A 16,749-nucleotide genomic window follows, 5' to 3' on the forward strand; every position below is an offset into this window, starting at 1 on the left:
GTGCCTCTCCACCCCATACTAAATGCTTACATACAGAGTGAGTCCCAGGAGCAATATTGTATTTTACAAAATTAATTCATTACAGGGAAAACCAAAAAAAGGTCTTTATGATAGCAGAAGTGATTCTGAGAGCAAACATCACAACCATTTTCTTTTTTAAAGAGAGAAAAATCATTGAGAAAACTTCATTGGATTTCTAAAGATTGTATTAACTATGGAATTTCTACTGGGCTGTGGTTATAAATCTCTGTATTAGTTTGAAAACAAACCAGTGGGAGGCACCAAGTCAGAATAACAATTTAATAGGGAAATCAACAAAATAAAGGCAGAAAACACTGGGTTAAACTGACAGAGTCAGGATACAACCTGACACCCTGTTAGTCAGGGTGGCGGTAGCAGTCCAATAAAATGGTGGCTGCAGTCCTCCTGAAGTGATGGATGTGGTTCTGTCGAAACAGTGATCCTGTAGAGGGGTCTGCTCTTCCTCGGAAGGTCCAGTGGTGGCTATGTAGCTCCTGTCCTCTGGGGACGGTTGTCTCTGGTGTTCGGAATCTCAGATTATATCCAGGATGGAATGCTTGGTTCCTCCTTCTGGATGGAGCATCTCACAATGGGATGATGAGTCATGAGGCCAGGCATTGATGGGCTCATTAAGAGAAGATAGTCTGGAGGGAGTTATCTCTGAGTCATGCGGCAGGGCATTGATGGGCCAATTAACAGAAGATAGTCTGAAAGGAAGGAGGCAAGGAAACACTGCCCCACCTGGTTTCAACAGCTCATGAGGATGGTAATAGAATACACTGCAGCCCAGGACAATCTCAAAGGAAATTGTGGCTGCCCTGTGAATTAATAGTTCATTCCCTTTAATTTTTAATAACTCACTTTTATATGCCTCTGGCAGGATATCCTCCTCTTTCTTATGGCTGGGGCATTTGGAAGAGATAACACAGGCCAGATTAATAGCCCGGCAAGGGCTAAAGAAGAGGCACCCTGTGTTTTAATTCTGGTGCTGACAAGTGCTTCCTCTGCAGCCCTCATCAGGAGCAGATATTGCTATGGTTGTAAATCTGATCGCATATTCTTCATTAAAGGATATGAACTGGGACAATAGGCATGGAACAAAAAACAATTGGTAATTCAAACACTGGGAAAGGTCACATTTTGAATACTCATTCTCACTCCAGCAGATCTTGCAATGAAAACGTGGTCCTAGATTTTTCTCTAAACTCCATATACCTCTCTCGCAGAGGTTTTTCTAGGCTGAAGCACGGATAGCATAATTCCATGGGTAGTCCAGATGCTGAAGACCAAGGAATAAAAGGCTGAACTGCTATTCACCTTTTAGACAGCATGAAAGGGAAACAGTTAATTATCAGTTTTGGCCTTTCCGATGACACATTTATAGACAGCCCCCTGTATTCAGCACAAGCATACTCTTGTATGTTCTCTGTTCCATGTATGTATGGCTCTGTTCCATGTGCCCATTCAGGAAGACTCTCCTAATCAGAAGTCAAGCCAAATGGAAAAAATAATTACCAAACTTCAGCAGACCTCTGGCATAGTATCAAAGTCCCAGAGCCAGAGGCATGAAATGTGAAACACCAAGTAAATTGTAGTTTTTACATACTGTCCCAAAGTGGTTTAATAATGGAAAATTTTGAACATCACCATTGATGAAGAGGAAAACAATTTTATTTTACGTAGAGTCCCATACAACTGTCACGGAGACACAGAACCATCCTCAACCTATTGTTGCTACACATATTTACTCCAGGATGCCTGAGTATGTCTAGTTTTAATTATTTGGAATCTTCAGTGAATGCCATGCTTCCTGAATTTCTTTTATTCACTATGAACTCCAGAGGCTACCTCACTATATTCCTAACTCTTAAAATGTTAATCGTATCCTTAGGTGCACTACTCCTTCATACCCACTCTCAATATTCCCATATCAAATGAATCAGCTTAAGGAACATTCTTCACTTCAGGAACAGCAGTCAGATGCTTTTCTCAAAGGTACTATTGGATATAAAGTACTCCACGTCAAATGCCACACACTACACACACGTTTGTCCTTAGTTTTGCAGGCCAAGATACACACATGATTTTTATGCTAAATGTGTTCTCTGCCTCTTTTCTTCCCATTCCCTCTGTCTGCCTTCCATCCTGGCTGCATTATACATCCTCTAGACTTAAAAAAACCAGCCCAAAACCCACCCAAAAAGCTCACCTCCTCCAACATACATTAGGTTCATGCAGATAACACCTGCTAATTCAGACATAACTAAACAGACTGTTGCATCCTCAGTGTCACTGGTAAGATTTTTCCCTCTACCCTCTCACAAACCACCATCTCACTACATGTAATGAGATTACAGTTCTCTCAAGTATTTATTAACTTTTTCCTCAAGTTACTTTTGAAGTTCTTGCAATCAGGTGTTTTGTTTCCTTTTGTGCTGTTTTTCTAAATCAAAGCTGCCTTAGAGTAAGACATTTCTGAAGACAAAGTTTATGAAGAAACTTTGCAATGTAATGTAGTAGGCTAGCTTTCTTCTTCTGTTAAGCCAATATTCCAGTTTACTCCCCTTAAAGACTTACCCAGGGAAATACTGACCAATCACATGGGCTGAATATTTTATCAACAGATGTTCTTAAATCTGGTGGGCCAAATCCATGTGTAGGTCCTCTCATTGCCACTGAACATTCAGCTGGCACAGCAATGTTTGAAAGAACAGGTGGACTATTTGTCTTCTTTGCTCCATTATTTATCTAAAATCTGGAATTATTTCACACCAACTCAGAGCTGCTGGCCATGAAGTATTGTGGAAGAGCAAAAGCAGCACTCGGAACTAACCATGACAGCATGCTGATGCTGAATCAATTTTTGCCTTTTTCTTTCATATATTCTCTGTATTCTTTACACATATATTTGTAGCTCTATTACTGTATTCCTAGCCTAGCTCCAGTACTTTACCTTACCCTACCCGATAGGCAGAAAGACAAAACACATTCCAAAAGATTTCAGGCTGGGGGTCTGTGGCTCCTATCCTATCTTGGCTCTTCCTGGCAACCAAGGCTGAGACCAGCTCTTCAAGACGTATTTTTATAAACAAAGTTTAGTTCCTATCTAGAGAAGGGAGGATTTGAAAAAGGGATGAACTGAGGGAATCACCTCACCAATTATATATAATCGGTGATTTTTGTCCGATATGCTAATTTGCAAAACCTATAAAAACTGTATATGTGTTATGCTGTGTGTGCATCTTCAGCATTTTCCACCTGGCAAATTGTGCACCTAAGGCTCCTTACAAAGGTAACCCCTTTTTATCCCCCTGTGTCTGGCTTGCGATTTTAGGAACAGCGAGAAGGCATCTGACATCCTGCTACTGACATCCCTGCCCAAAGAGCTAGCTGTGGCTCGAAAGCTACCTGTGTGCCAAGACAAACACAAGGCACAATGTGGTGGAAAAAACTTAGCTGTAAATTAGCTCACAGAAAATCCACCAGGATAAGCATGAGGGTCGGACAATCTGAAGCCTCTTGAAAGTAAATACAAAAAGCACTGCCAGAAACACTCAAAATTGGGTCCCGCAGAAGAAACTCCTTTTGTCCTGACAACCATCTCTGAGGAGCTCTCGGGTTTGCGGCTGCAAGTAATAACCAGATGTCTCCAACATCTCAGAGTGTCCTGGTTTGAGACGAATTCAGAAGAACATCTGAAATGAACGTCCTCTGATAGAAGGCAGGTTACAACCATCCCTCCCCCACCAGGTTCGGAAAGAATTTTTCCTCAGAGGAAAGTGAAAGGAAAAAAACTATTTAGCAAACACAGTGCATGCAGGCATGGGAAAAGAATAATCCTAAATAATAAAACCTCTCGCTGTAGAGAGAACCTGGTAAGTCCTTTCTGTGGGTGTGGCTTTCTCCTCATCGGAGCTGGGTCAGCTTGGGCCCCTCTGGGCCTTGGTGGAAAGGCCTCCCAGTGAGATTCTGATGTTTTGGTGTTCTGAACAGTCCAGAAGAGAAAAAGAAGAAACCAAAGTTCCGGGAAAACTCCTTGCTTTAGCTAATGAACAAAAAGCTAGCTAGAAAGTGGGAGAATGCCACTCTCTTTCCTGCTGCAGAGCTGCAGAGCTGAACTGAGCAGCCAGGCAGGAGAAGCCAGCGAACTTATCTGTTTTGAACACAGCGCTGAAGGAATTCCACTGGCTCTCCCCCCTCCCCCTTAGCTAGCTTTAAAGGCACAGAGAGGCACAGGATTCATATCTGGGCATAGAGCAGGTGATAGAGGATACACATCATGGAATCACCCCAAGACACAGAGAAAGAAGGCAAAATGCTGGCTGGTTAGGTTGGGAGATACTGTTGTGGCAGACCTGGAGCATCTACCACAGAGGAAACATGCTGCAGTCACCTTAGTCCTTAGCCTGGTAGAAAAGTGCAGCAGCACAGGAAAACTACTAAAAGGTCAGTCAGAAGCGATTCAATAACTTAGAAACTAGCTTCTGAGAAGAAGGACAGCCTGAGTTTCTTGACTCTAAGGGCTGGGATGATGCTGAAGGCTGGGAAGGGTGTCTCCAAGCTTGTGCTTCTGGTAGGGAGTGGAAAGATGGGCAGGAGAAACAGCCGGAGCACTCAAGCATCCCTGTGCCTTTTCCTTCATCTCACAGACACAGCCTTGTTATGTTGCACAGGTCCAAACAAATCTGTAATTTTCCCAAGGAAAAAAAATGTGTAGAAGACCTAACTACTAAGCGCTAGCTATCAAACAAACAAACAGGAGGAAATGCTTATGTCTCAGGAAATGCTGACAGGGTGTAGCTATTGAAAACTCGTAGGAAGGGAAATACAGCTGCAACATTAACACTGTAACAGCTTGCTCTGAATGGGTATCATGAAGGGAGAGAGGAGGAGGAATGTATTATTTTGCATTAGAGATGCTCATGAGATAACAGGTGTCTCAGTCACAGACCTTGAACGCCTACAGATTATACCTGTAGTCCAACCAGAGATGGAGTTACTGGAACATCTCATACAGGCCCTGAAACCCCAATAACTAGAGTGAGTTGATAAATCTGCATCTGTTCTTCATGCATAGAAATTAAAACACACTAATCACAGATGCACACAGCCTGGAAGATGTTTGCTGAAAATATCTTCTAACTTAAAAAAAATCCCTGGTGTCCTAAAAAGATAATGATTTCTTAAAAGAGAAAATTCTAAAACCCTACATGTAATATCTCAATGTTGAAACTTGTTTTAATGAGTGAAAAGAGTTAATTAAACACTTAAAAGGTACAACCTAAGTGTTAATGATCGCAATCTAGTCACACTGACTTTGTTTCAAAATCAGTATATACATTATTGCCTGGTGTTTATAGTCTGTACAACTGCTGGCATATGGACCTAAAAAAAAGAAGAGTGAGAGGCATGAAACAAAACAGAGAATTGTTTAAAAGGAACCCATTGCATGCCAAAAGGATTTTCTAAAACTGTAAGAAAGAGTTACACTTGTGAAAAAACAAACCCAAAACCATCTTAAAGAAGATAAAGAGCAGAAACATTGGAAAGACATGCAGATTTATTAAGAATAGAGAGAGCATAGAAACTAGTGATAAGCAAATGAGGAAGCATAAGCAACCTCTAAAGAAGCAGAGACAAGAGAACACTGAGCACTATATAGTGTTTCACACAGTAAAAAGGCACCCCTGGAAGCAACCACACAGATCATGTCCATTGTTTGGTGCAGAAAGTAGGGTCAAAAATTATGATGCTGAAAGACATAAAAGATATTAAAGAACATTACACAGAATTATCAGGACACAGAGTGTCTTGGATTAAATTTGCTTCTTTTAAAGATTTCAATACACAGTTGTCAACAGAAAAACACAAGCAGAAAGGTCACTAGTGACCATTTCCAAATTCTAATGTAATTTTATCCGATTGTTATTTGGGAGTGAGCAACATGAAACTTCTTGCACATAATTAAAGAAAGACCAATATAGTGCCCAGTAGTGAAATGGGAAGATTATTCTTATGGAGCATAGCTAAAGCCATAAAAAAATCTTTTACAATGCAACTAAATCCAAGGTAGTAGCCTAAGCAAAGAACAGTTTGCAGGCTTAAAGCAGCAGACATGCTTTGAAGGCTTTTACTTACGGATTTAGAGATGGAACAAACTGCTGAGTTCATTTGTCTTCTGTGATCATCACAGATAGCTGCTTCAAAATAGGTACTCAAAGAGAGGTACAGGAAAAAATTGTCCTACCAAGGCTTCTGTCAAACCCTGTGCTCAGCCCTGCCAGCCACACTTAAAGAAGGAAGTGAATATATGAGATGAAGTTCAAAAGAAGGCCGAAGAATTGATCCCTGAGCTGGGCAAAATAAAACAAAGCAAATGTTACATGTGAGGCTGACAGAGTTCACCATATCAGCTCAGAGATATGGTTGGGAGCTGTCATGATGACCATTTAAGACCACGTTCCAAACTTGCAGACAAGAGTTGACAGTAGGAATTTCAACCTTCACTTCCCAGCAAAATTTCCCAGTGATGTTAGTAAATGAACTATAGAACAGTTTACCAGGACAGATGGTCAACTCAATGTCTGAAGTTTTTAAAATGAGAGTACATGTTTAAAGAAGACATGCCCTGATCTGCTTTCAGGAAAAAAACCATATCTGTGACTTAATCATGCAAAATGTCAGGTCAAAGAAGTATAACAACTGCTGACTGATCTTCATGTCTATGAATTGGACTATTTAACCATAAAAAATTAGACAGATCAAATGCCTCCTTCAAGACGTGTTGTGGCAAACAGCTCTTGCAAGAGCCTCCTTCAGTATTCAAACCCACCCAGATATACACAAACCCTTCCAAATGTGTCAGAGCCGCTCACACTCAGGTCTAATTCAATACCTGTTTACATCTGTTAAACAAACATACCAAAGACAAGGTGTCAACCTGGTGCTGAATGCATGGTTTGAACATTTCAGCAGTCACTCTAAAGAACCCCCTGGTCAAGGCTTCACAAAGCACAGTTCCAACATTAGGCTAGACAAATGCCAGCTATGTTCATGTGGAAGTGAGAGATTAAATCCACTTGCTCTACGGGAAGCCTCCTTCTTATAATGGGATGTCCTATGCTCTTGTGTTCATCATGCCTAAGCACATGTGATCTGGAACAACGTATTCAAAATGAGCACCTCCTTTGATGCTTGTAAATGGAAAACCAATTTTGTAATGAAAAAATACAAAAAAAAAAAATCAAAGGAAACATTCACTGGGTAAGCAGGAAAAAAATTCACTTGTCATTCTTCAACAGTAATCGATCTTAAATACATGCTCTGTCATTGTCTTGGGGTGACTTTATGATATGTGTCCCCTATCTCTGCTCTATGCCCAGAAATTAATTTTGTGCCTTTCTGTGCCTTTAAACTGAGCCTGAGAGGGGGGAGAGGATAAAAAACCTAGCAAAACTTTCAAAGCAGTTTACAGTTTGTTTTCAAGGACACAGATACACAGACTCCTCTCTGCATCCTGCAATAGAGAGCAGAGGAAGCACACTGCTTGCTTTCCAACCAGCTTTTGGCCTTTTTTCTCCGGACAGAGACAGAGAGTTGAACTTTTGTTTTCCTGGGACTTAGTTTTTTTTCCCTTTTTCTCCGCTGAACTGTTTCAACATCAGAATACATTGGGAGGACTTTCCACTGAGGCCTTGGCCCTGGAGGTGGGCTCACCACCCCATCCCAGCTCCAAGGAGGGGGAGAGAGAGATCTACGGAAAGACTCTGAAATTTTTCCCAGGTTTTCTCTCCACAGTGAGAGGTTTTATTAATTAGCATTATTATCATTTTCCTGTGTGTTTGTTAAATAAATAGTTTTTATCTCTTTCACTTTCCATCGAGGAAAAATTCTTTTTTTTCCCCCAAACCTGGTGGGGGAGGGCTGGTTTTAACTTTCCTTCTATCAGGGGATATTTTCCTCCAAATTTGTCCAAACTGGCACAGTCATTTCCAGATGAATGAAGGATTCTGGTGTTCTACCATAATTTTATTTACTTTAGCCCAGGAAGCATTTGATCTGCTTTAAAAACTGTGGATCAGTTCTGTATTAACATACCATCACTCTGCCTACTCCTTCAAAGTGTGATAAAATATACTGATGGGAACACTGGAATATTCCTCAGGTACCACAGCTGAAACAAAAACTGCATCAGAGGAGTCCTTCTAGAAAAAAGCAACTACTACCTTCCCATTCACTCTTCCCCAAGTACCAGGCAGTCCATATACCATGTCATTTTTATCTTCTCTGGTTTTAGTCAAGAATATAAACCAAAAATACGTCACATCTTTAGCATACACAGACTGCATGCTAAAGGTTAAAGAAATTACTACTGGAATTATGAAAGAGAAAATAAGATGCTCTATCACGAAGAACCGCATTTTATGTTTCATTTAGGTTTGCCCTTGCACATGAATGTAAGATTTGTGAGTTGTGACTTAAGTAAAGGTCAGACTCAGGTCCATTAGCAGGCAAGCTTCTCTTCTCCCTCACTAATGCAAAGACAAACAGCTGCACCGGAACCTATGTTTTTAATCAACTGTTTACTCCTGTATTTTTCTCTACATAAAAAATATTTGTAACCATTTCATCTGCTGTGTTTTTTTAAAGCACTCTGAAACATTTTATTCATACAGCAGTGTTAAAGGGTCAGATTACACTCACCCAGAATCTGTTTAATAAATTCCCCCAACAGCCAAAACACTATTTAACAAAAACAAACAAGCCAATTGTCTTGGGGTGATTTTATGGTAATACTGTATTTCCCTACCATCTGCTTTATGCCCAGAAATGGGTCCCACAGCTTTAAGCTGGGTCCGAGGAAAACAGGAAGGGGGGACAAGGCGGGCAAATTCTTCAGTGTGGCTTGTGTTCAAGGACTCACACTCCCCCATATTGCTTGGCTCTGCTTGCAGCGGGAGAGAGTTTTTTTTCCAGCCAGCTTGTGAGGTGAGGCAAGAGGTTTTTTCCCAGGACTGCATATGGCATACCAAAATCCTCTGGTAACTTCTTCTTCTGGAACTGTTCAGCCTAGCTGTGATCCGAGAACCAGTTCATCGGACCCCGTGGACCAGCAGGGAGGCTGTGGGGACGTCGCATCCCGGCCTCAGACCTTGGGAGGGGCCAAACCAGCTACAAAGGGAACTCTAAATCCACCAGCTTTCTCCGCAACAAGGGGGTTTAATATCTAACATTATTCATTTTTTCCTGTGCCTTGCGGGCATTTTGTTTGTTAAATAAATAGTTTTTTTCACTTTCATCCAAGAAATTCCTTTCGCATTGGTGGGGGAGGGAGTGCCGAAAACCTGTCTTTGGGGGAGATGTTCATTCCAGAGCATTTTCCTCCTACATTTGTCTCAAACCGAGGCATCAATAAAAGTGAAAATGAAAAAAATAAACACTCAAAGCAATATGAATTTCAAATCTAAGTAATTTGAATCACTACTCAATCACTATTGACTCCGTGTGAGAAAGCATTTCAACAAAACCCACAAGATTTCTATTCACAGATGTTTTCAGCTCAAGAGCTTGAAACAAAGTTCTCACTATGTAGAGAAATGGCTGAGTGAACAGGGACATGTGTACGTGCACAATCCAAGCTATATTAGTGAACTGTCCTTGACTAGGGAAAAAAGAGAGGAGCAATGCTGATGTGGCAAGCCGACAGGATGTTGGGGGGGGGATGCTGACCATAGAAAGATAAAAACTTATGTTAGTTAGGTCGCATGCATATTAATCTGTAACCAATCGCTTGCTATTAAAGGCCATGTGAACAGTAGCTGTAACCCAATAGTATGGAGCTTGCTTATGCGTGCTTGGGGAATTAGGGTATAACTATGGGTCTGACAATAGAATAAATGGAGTTCCATCATATCTCTATGACAAGTGTGGTTCATCCCGGCAGATCTCTGGCTATTTCACTATCTCTAAAACTCACCTCCAGAAGTTATATTATTGTACACAAACTAAGGGTAGAACCCCCAGTTTTAGCAAGCTTTCTGGTATGCTTCAAAAGGACATGCAACATGAGACCTCAAAGGAATACTGAAGATTGTTACCAGCAAGGAAAAAAACAAACCAAACTAAAACAAGAAAACCCAAACCCTGTCTCAGTTTATTGCCAAAACATAGCTTGCCACAGCAAATTAACACTGAGCTCATGAACACAGCACATAATTTTTTTTAAAGTGCAAATATACTCACAAAAGGACATTCCCCATGTAGGCATAATATGAACAGCAGTAGGGAGTAGTCCCATCACAGCAGTAAGCTTTGCAGTCATTATCACACTGAGCCAAACAATATTCTGCTGAATAAAAATAACACTCATGAGGTCAAACATCAGCAACATCAAAATCTTGTACAGCACAGCTTTGAAGAAAATGCAGTCTAACCATTTCATATAATCACAGGATCTGTGACCTGACTGTAATCCTAATGGCAGCTAATTCCCACACTCCTTCTGCATTTCAGATATAGGTGCTTGCCATATGGGTATTTTGTAGCTGGCCATATCAGTTCCTTTTTATACTTAATCCTTTAAAATGAAAAAGAGCATTTTGAAATGTCAAGACACCACAGACCAACTTTTTCCATTCCAGCAAGGAGTCCAGAAGGAAACCTGAGTCTGGGCTGCCCATCTTACTGATCTGGAGGGTGGCAGGAGAGGAGAAGGAAGCTGTCTGGGAACAGGCTACCACCCCCAGTCCCAGCCTGGGGTGCAAATCAGAGCTGCCTGGGGCTCCCTTGCCCCCTGCCATCTGGCAGCTTCTCCCCTGGCTGTGCTCCAGCATCAGGGCCATGGCCAGTGTGGCATGGCAGTGCCTGGCACAGGAGCCAGCAGTGCCCTCTCTGCCCCACTGAGTTCCCAGCCACAATGCCCTGCTGGACAAAGCAAACTGTGAAACAACAGTAAGAGAGCTCTTTATTAAGAAGCATGGAAGAGCATTTATCTTTTTATTCCTGTGAAAAGCTATTTTAATAGCATCAACCTCTTGTGCTGTCATGACATTTAGTGTTTTCAAAATCAGGTTCCCCCAAGAAGATAACACTGTACTGCCACTGCCCTGTAAAAACATTCTCAGGGATCACCTTCCCCACTGTCAAGGCTGCAGCTGCAGCCCAGATGAATTCAAACAGACTCCATGTTCCATACACCATCATCCTTGGTGACATATTTGGTCACATACTGCAGTGGCAGAGACTTGAAGATTGCAAACCATGCTTCTGCATTCCCAATGCACTGTAGCTTCCGCTTCCCAGGCTGCAACTCACCTGGGAGGTTCTCACTCTCCCATTGCCATTATTGCCTTTCATCTGTACTGACCCTTTTGGTTGGTGTGCAAGGATCCAGGCAACCCCACCTCATCTCAGCTTCTGCCATGCTGCCATTCCTGCCCCAAGTGGGTGAAAGTTCCCACCTTGCACTGAAACTCCTTTGCTCACTGACTCATGCTTCTGACTCATCTCACAGCCTGATTGGTTCACAGGATTTTAGCAGGTCAGCTCTCTGAACCTGCTCACACTTGGTTTCTGCTTGAAAATAAGCACCAAGCGAGGGCCAGAGAGGGCTGTGCAATGCAGCACGTGGGTCAGCCTGGGAAACTGCACCCTAACGCTGTGAGGGTTGAAACTGCACCCTAACGCTGCCAACCAGCCCCACCAACAAGTGAATCAGGGTAGTCAGCAAGACACCCATCTCCACAAGGAGAGCAGCAGCTCATGGGCAGTACAGGCACTGCTATAGGGAACAGCAGTGCAGGACAACCCCCGCATAGGACACCCCATACCAAGGCTTTGGCAAGGGGCTGCCCTCCCCGGACACCCCATGACAAGGCTTTGGCACACCCCCGTGCCAGCAGCTACAGGCTTTTGCAATGTCACCTCTTTTTTGGTATTCGTGGCTCCAGCTGTGCCAGGCCAGTACATCGTCTGGCTCTGTCCTGGTGGGAGAGTGCCAAGGTGCCTTCACCCTGCACATCACAGGTTTATCCCACACAGGTGGGTTCACAGAATCATAGAATGGGTCAGGTGGGAAGGGACCACAGTGGGTCATCTGGTCCAACCTCACTGCTCAAGCTGAGTCATCCTAGAGCACATGTGGTACAGGATTGCATCCAGGGGGTTCCTGAGTATCTCTACTGAGGGAGACTTCACAACCACTCTGGGCTATCTGTTCCAGTGTGTGGACACCCTCACAGTAAAGTTCTTCCTCATAATCAGGTGTAACTCCTTGTGCATCAGTTTCTGCACGTTGCCCTCCGTTCCATTACTCAATACCACCGAGCCTCTGCTCCATGCTCTTGGCACACCCCCTTCAGATATTTATACACGTTAATGAGGTCCTCTCTCAGTCCTGTCTTCTCAAAATTTAATCTCCCTGCAGCCAGAGAGGGGCTTCCGCACACCACACCCCTCCCGGGAGCGCTCTGCTGGGACACCCCGGGGAACCCTTTCTAACTCCGGATGCAATTCAATCGCCGACGAGGAAAAGCTCCCACATCTGTCCTAAACCGCCGGCCCCGTACACACCGGCTGTCCGCGGCTTTGCGCCCGTCCCCCGCCCCCGCTGACCTGCCAGAAGGAGGAGGAGGAAAGAGAGAAGCAGTACACCCCAGGCGGGGTACCCCTCCATCCGGCCGCACCGCCTCACTCGCTCCATCCTGGCTGCACGCGCAGAGCCACCGTCCGCCTCATAGCGGGGGCGGGTCAGTATGGGGAGGGGGGCAGGCGGGATCTGGGCCGAGCCCCCTGCCCCCGCGACCGTCCCCAAGCCGGGCCGGCAGCTCTCTTTTCCCCGCCTCCCGGTGCATTTACCCTGCTCGGCAGGCGCAGGGAGACCCGGAGTGGTGTGAAAGACAGAACCGGTGTTGTTTGCGCCGCCTTGGCCAGTGCAGTGTTCGAGGGGGTTCCTACCGTGGTTAAAGTCGAGATTGTCTGTAAAGTGGGATTGCAATTGTGATCGTTTGTAAACTGAGATCAGAGCCATGGTCTGTAAACGCAGGCGAGCGGCGGTGCGGGGGTGGCTGCCGTGGAGCCATGGCGTGTTTCCAAACCTCAGACAGGTTTGTCCGTGCTGCCCAGCAAAAAGTATTTTCCGTGACCAGGCCAGAACAATGCTCTTAACTGTTCTTCAAGAGTGATTTTTTATAACTATTTAAATGCTGCCGTAACTCAGCCCGTGTGAGAATTTCCACAGATGGGGCCGAGAGGCCAAAATATTTGCCTTGTGGTCGCACAGAAGAGAAGGGTTAGCTCTGACTTTACATGAAGAGCTGTAGGTCTAGGAATGTGCTTTGGAAGGCTGAAATATGCACACAAAAAAATGAGAAACATCCACAGGTGTTTCTGCTCATAAAAGGTCTCCTGCTGTTGGCAGCTCAGAGGGGAAGGCTGACACAGAAACATACAATGAATTTCTTTTTTCAGGATTTCACTATTCTACAATGACAACAACAAAACCCCAAACCACCACACCAAATCACTTGAAAGCCAGTGGTTTTATTTATCAACACACAGCTGACTGGTATTTTTTCAAATGTATGCCAGAACCTGCCTGTCAACAAAGAAAAACAACTTTACATGTTTTTAACTACCCTGCAGTGTGTATCTCTTAGTTTATACAACAGCCCAAATGAAACATACAAAAGGAAATTTCTGTTATATGTAGCTGCTGAGAGTAAAACTTTGCATCTGCTTCCTGTGTCTTACTCCAGTCACAGGCCACAGATGTGTCTGAAAAAAGGCTTGCAAAAATAATACAGTTTTGCCAATAGATAGTATTGGTAGTAAAGGAACAAAAAATAGCAGATAAAGGAGACTATGATCTCTAGACAACTCCCAGAAATTCTGACATTTCCAGGCTTTTGATTTTAATCATGTTTGATCACCATGCCAGCCTGTCTCTAGACAAGCCTTTTGTTGGTATTTATGTTCTTCAGGTTTTGTTGTTGATTCCTTCCCTTGCAGTCCCCTCCCCTTCCCATATGTCTTGGCAAGTCACATTTCAGTATTTCCCAAAAATTTTGAGTAAAATTGCCCCAGAGTTGTTGGCCAGCATGCTTGAATTCCATGCTGATTTGCACTTAACAACTTTATGGATCTTCTGTAGTACTTTTTTTTTTTTTCTGTCTGCAAGGGATAAGTTGATTGAACCTTTCTAAAACTCCTCAACCCTAATTGTTATTTCCCGAGTACTGCCCCTTGGACAAAGCACTGAAAGGTGCAGCTGACAAAGGGAAATACATCTTCATGTTAATGTTTAAAACAATCCACAAGAAGCTTTCAATCCAAGGTTTTACCTTCTTTCTCCTGTGGATTTTCCTTTGAAGAGAGAGGGGTGGAGGTGGGGAAATACAAAATTTATCCTCTGGCATTGGGTTATCAGCCTTTAACCAACTTGCACAGGTAAGCAGAGCCTGTTACAGGTTGTCACAGGCTGCTCTTATCCCCTGCCCACGTAAAAACACCCAGAAGAGGAAGTGTAGTCGTGGGCCTGCCTGTCATTCCAGCTCTACTGTCTGCTCTGAAAATGAAGAAATCTGCTGGAAGAACATGTGCTTGTCTCCTACTCTTCCCAGCATCATGGAACACTTTTGTAGAAAGCTGAGAAGAAGGAGAACAATGTCAGGGCAGTGTCATCTGGTTCTGCTGGGCTGAGGTCCTTCTGGGACCAAAAACCATTTAGTTTTCTCAGAAGGATGTTTTGAAGGAAGACTAATTCATAGCAAAGAACATCAAGAGATTGGAGCTAAGGTTCTAGCCACAATGATACTCCTTATAAAACTCCATAACAGCACCACATCATGCCCAAATAATCTCTTATCAGAAATGGTTTGAAAGATGGTTTTCAAAAGCATGCAGGATTGGTAACATCCTGTTGAGTATACAAGCTCTCAAGTGCTAATCTTCAGGCACAGTTCAAGAAGAAAATCCTGCTCCCAGTGCACTAGTATTTTGAAACTCACTATAATCAGGCATCTTTGTCTCCAGAAGCTTAGTTAGCAGTTTAGAAACAGTAATTATCATACACAGACCACTAGAGAAAACTTAATAGAGGAAAGGGCACGTACTTAAGCATTTAAACCTCTTTACCTCTAAATTACCTCTAGAGAAATCACTTCAAAGCAATTAACAGGATATCTTATGCACATGCTAAAGACTGTCTCTTGTTGAACTCTAGCTGCTAATTGGCTCAACATGAGGAATGATAAGTCTTCTACATGTTTTCCAGTGTATATCAAGCCAATCAACTTTTGAGCTTCTCCAAAAGAGCCTTGAGTGCTCTTTGCAGCATCAGGGCAGCTGCTGAGATGGGCAAACCCCTGGTTCTAGAAAAACAGGCAGCCAGACGTTGTCTGTTCAATTGTGCTCCATGTTGTCCTGTAATGGCATGGAGGGGTAGTCTCATCTTCTGAGTATTTGCCACCTCTGAGCACCACCTATCTTCTGTCTCTCAGTCACAAGCAGTGCCTATATGTGCTCTTGTACACAGCAAAAATATAAACATCACCCTTCTTTTTCTGTGGGTTCTTTGTATCAGTGTCCAGAGCTAGAGAGTACAACATATATATTGTAGTTCCAGTGGCACATTGTGGCAGTGCAGGTGGCTCCAGCCACTCTGTCTCCTGAAGAGAACTCAGGCAACCAGCTGTGGTGGTCAGCAACCCAAGTGTAGCCTGTAACTTACAGTCATGGTGAGAACCCATGATTCCCTTCTTCGTGCCTTTTGCATGTTTTCTCCCAACTGGTTAATGTTTTCCCCTCCCTGATTTATGTATGATATTATGTATATTCATTTCCCTTCTTTAATATGTATCAATTCTAGAAAGTTCTTTGTTCCTCGACGCCCCATTGGATCCTTCCCTAAGTCCCTCCTATGTGTTGTTCCCATTGGTTCCCTTGCTGTCAACCCCGCCTACTTGCCTCTATCCCATTGGCTGTGATTCCTTTCCCTGCCTATTCTGTACCCAGTCTAAGATCCCTGGACCCTCCTACCAATTGGCCTTTTCGTCCCTGTCATTTCACCAGAGTAAACCTGCATGGTACACATATGGAGAGTCCCCTCTCTTTCTTCTTTGCCTTCACCTGCGTGCCTGCTTAACAGTGACAGGAAGATACAGCCCCTTCTGGGTGAGGAGCTCTACCCCTTTTTCATTGCTTCATGGGCACTGAGTGCCACCTTCCAGAGGGGTTTCAGCATTGACCTCCAGGCATCCTTGTGTCAGCACGCAAGGGGTAAAACCCCCTTTCTGCCAGCTCCCAGTGGCTGTTATCCCCTCAGCACATATAACTTCATTGCATATCATTCAGTATCTTCTCTTTTCCTACACTATGACAGAAAGAACAGGATTAGCTGACAGAGGGCGTACTCCCAACTACTGCTGAAATTAATGAAAGGCTTCCCAGTGGCAATACTCTTAGCTGGACTGGGTTTTTAACTTCTGATTCCCGTCTGTCTCCCTTTACTTATTCTACCACTAGTCAAAAGTGACTCTATCTTTTCTCCTCTGTTAAACTGAAAATTTTTTGCACTTCTAATCAGTAACATTTCCACTTCAAGGTACTCTTTCTGCTAAATCTTTTTCTGAGGATGGCCTGAATACTAATGCAATATTTAAATGGATTCTTAATATCAAACTCTATCCTCCTTTGACAGAGTACCATGTCTTTTCCTGACTACTGCATTAG

General features: G+C 43.4%; 1 long non-coding RNA gene across 2 annotated transcripts; it reads right to left on the bottom strand.

Moving 5' to 3' along the window:
* Nucleotides 1-558: 558 nt before the first annotated feature.
* On the bottom strand, nt 559-12,958 carry LOC121661233. 2 transcript variants are annotated; one of them, XR_006014888.1, is made up of 3 exons: nt 12,634-12,958; nt 10,264-10,369; nt 559-1,338 (listed from the first exon to the last, which is right to left on the bottom strand). It is a non-coding gene; the product is annotated as an uncharacterized LOC121661233 (long non-coding RNA). The 2 variants fall into 2 exon arrangements; XR_006014887.1 differs by having other exon boundaries at nt 10,264-10,366; nt 12,634-12,946.
* Nucleotides 12,959-16,749: the final 3,791 nt, after the last annotated feature.

The sequence above is a fragment of the Corvus kubaryi genome, unplaced genomic scaffold (genome assembly GCF_017639235.1).
Source record: "Corvus kubaryi isolate FWS band 111438036 unplaced genomic scaffold, C.kubaryi_AGA036_p1.0 37127, whole genome shotgun sequence".
NCBI classification, from domain to species: Eukaryota; Metazoa; Chordata; class Aves; order Passeriformes; family Corvidae; genus Corvus; species Corvus kubaryi.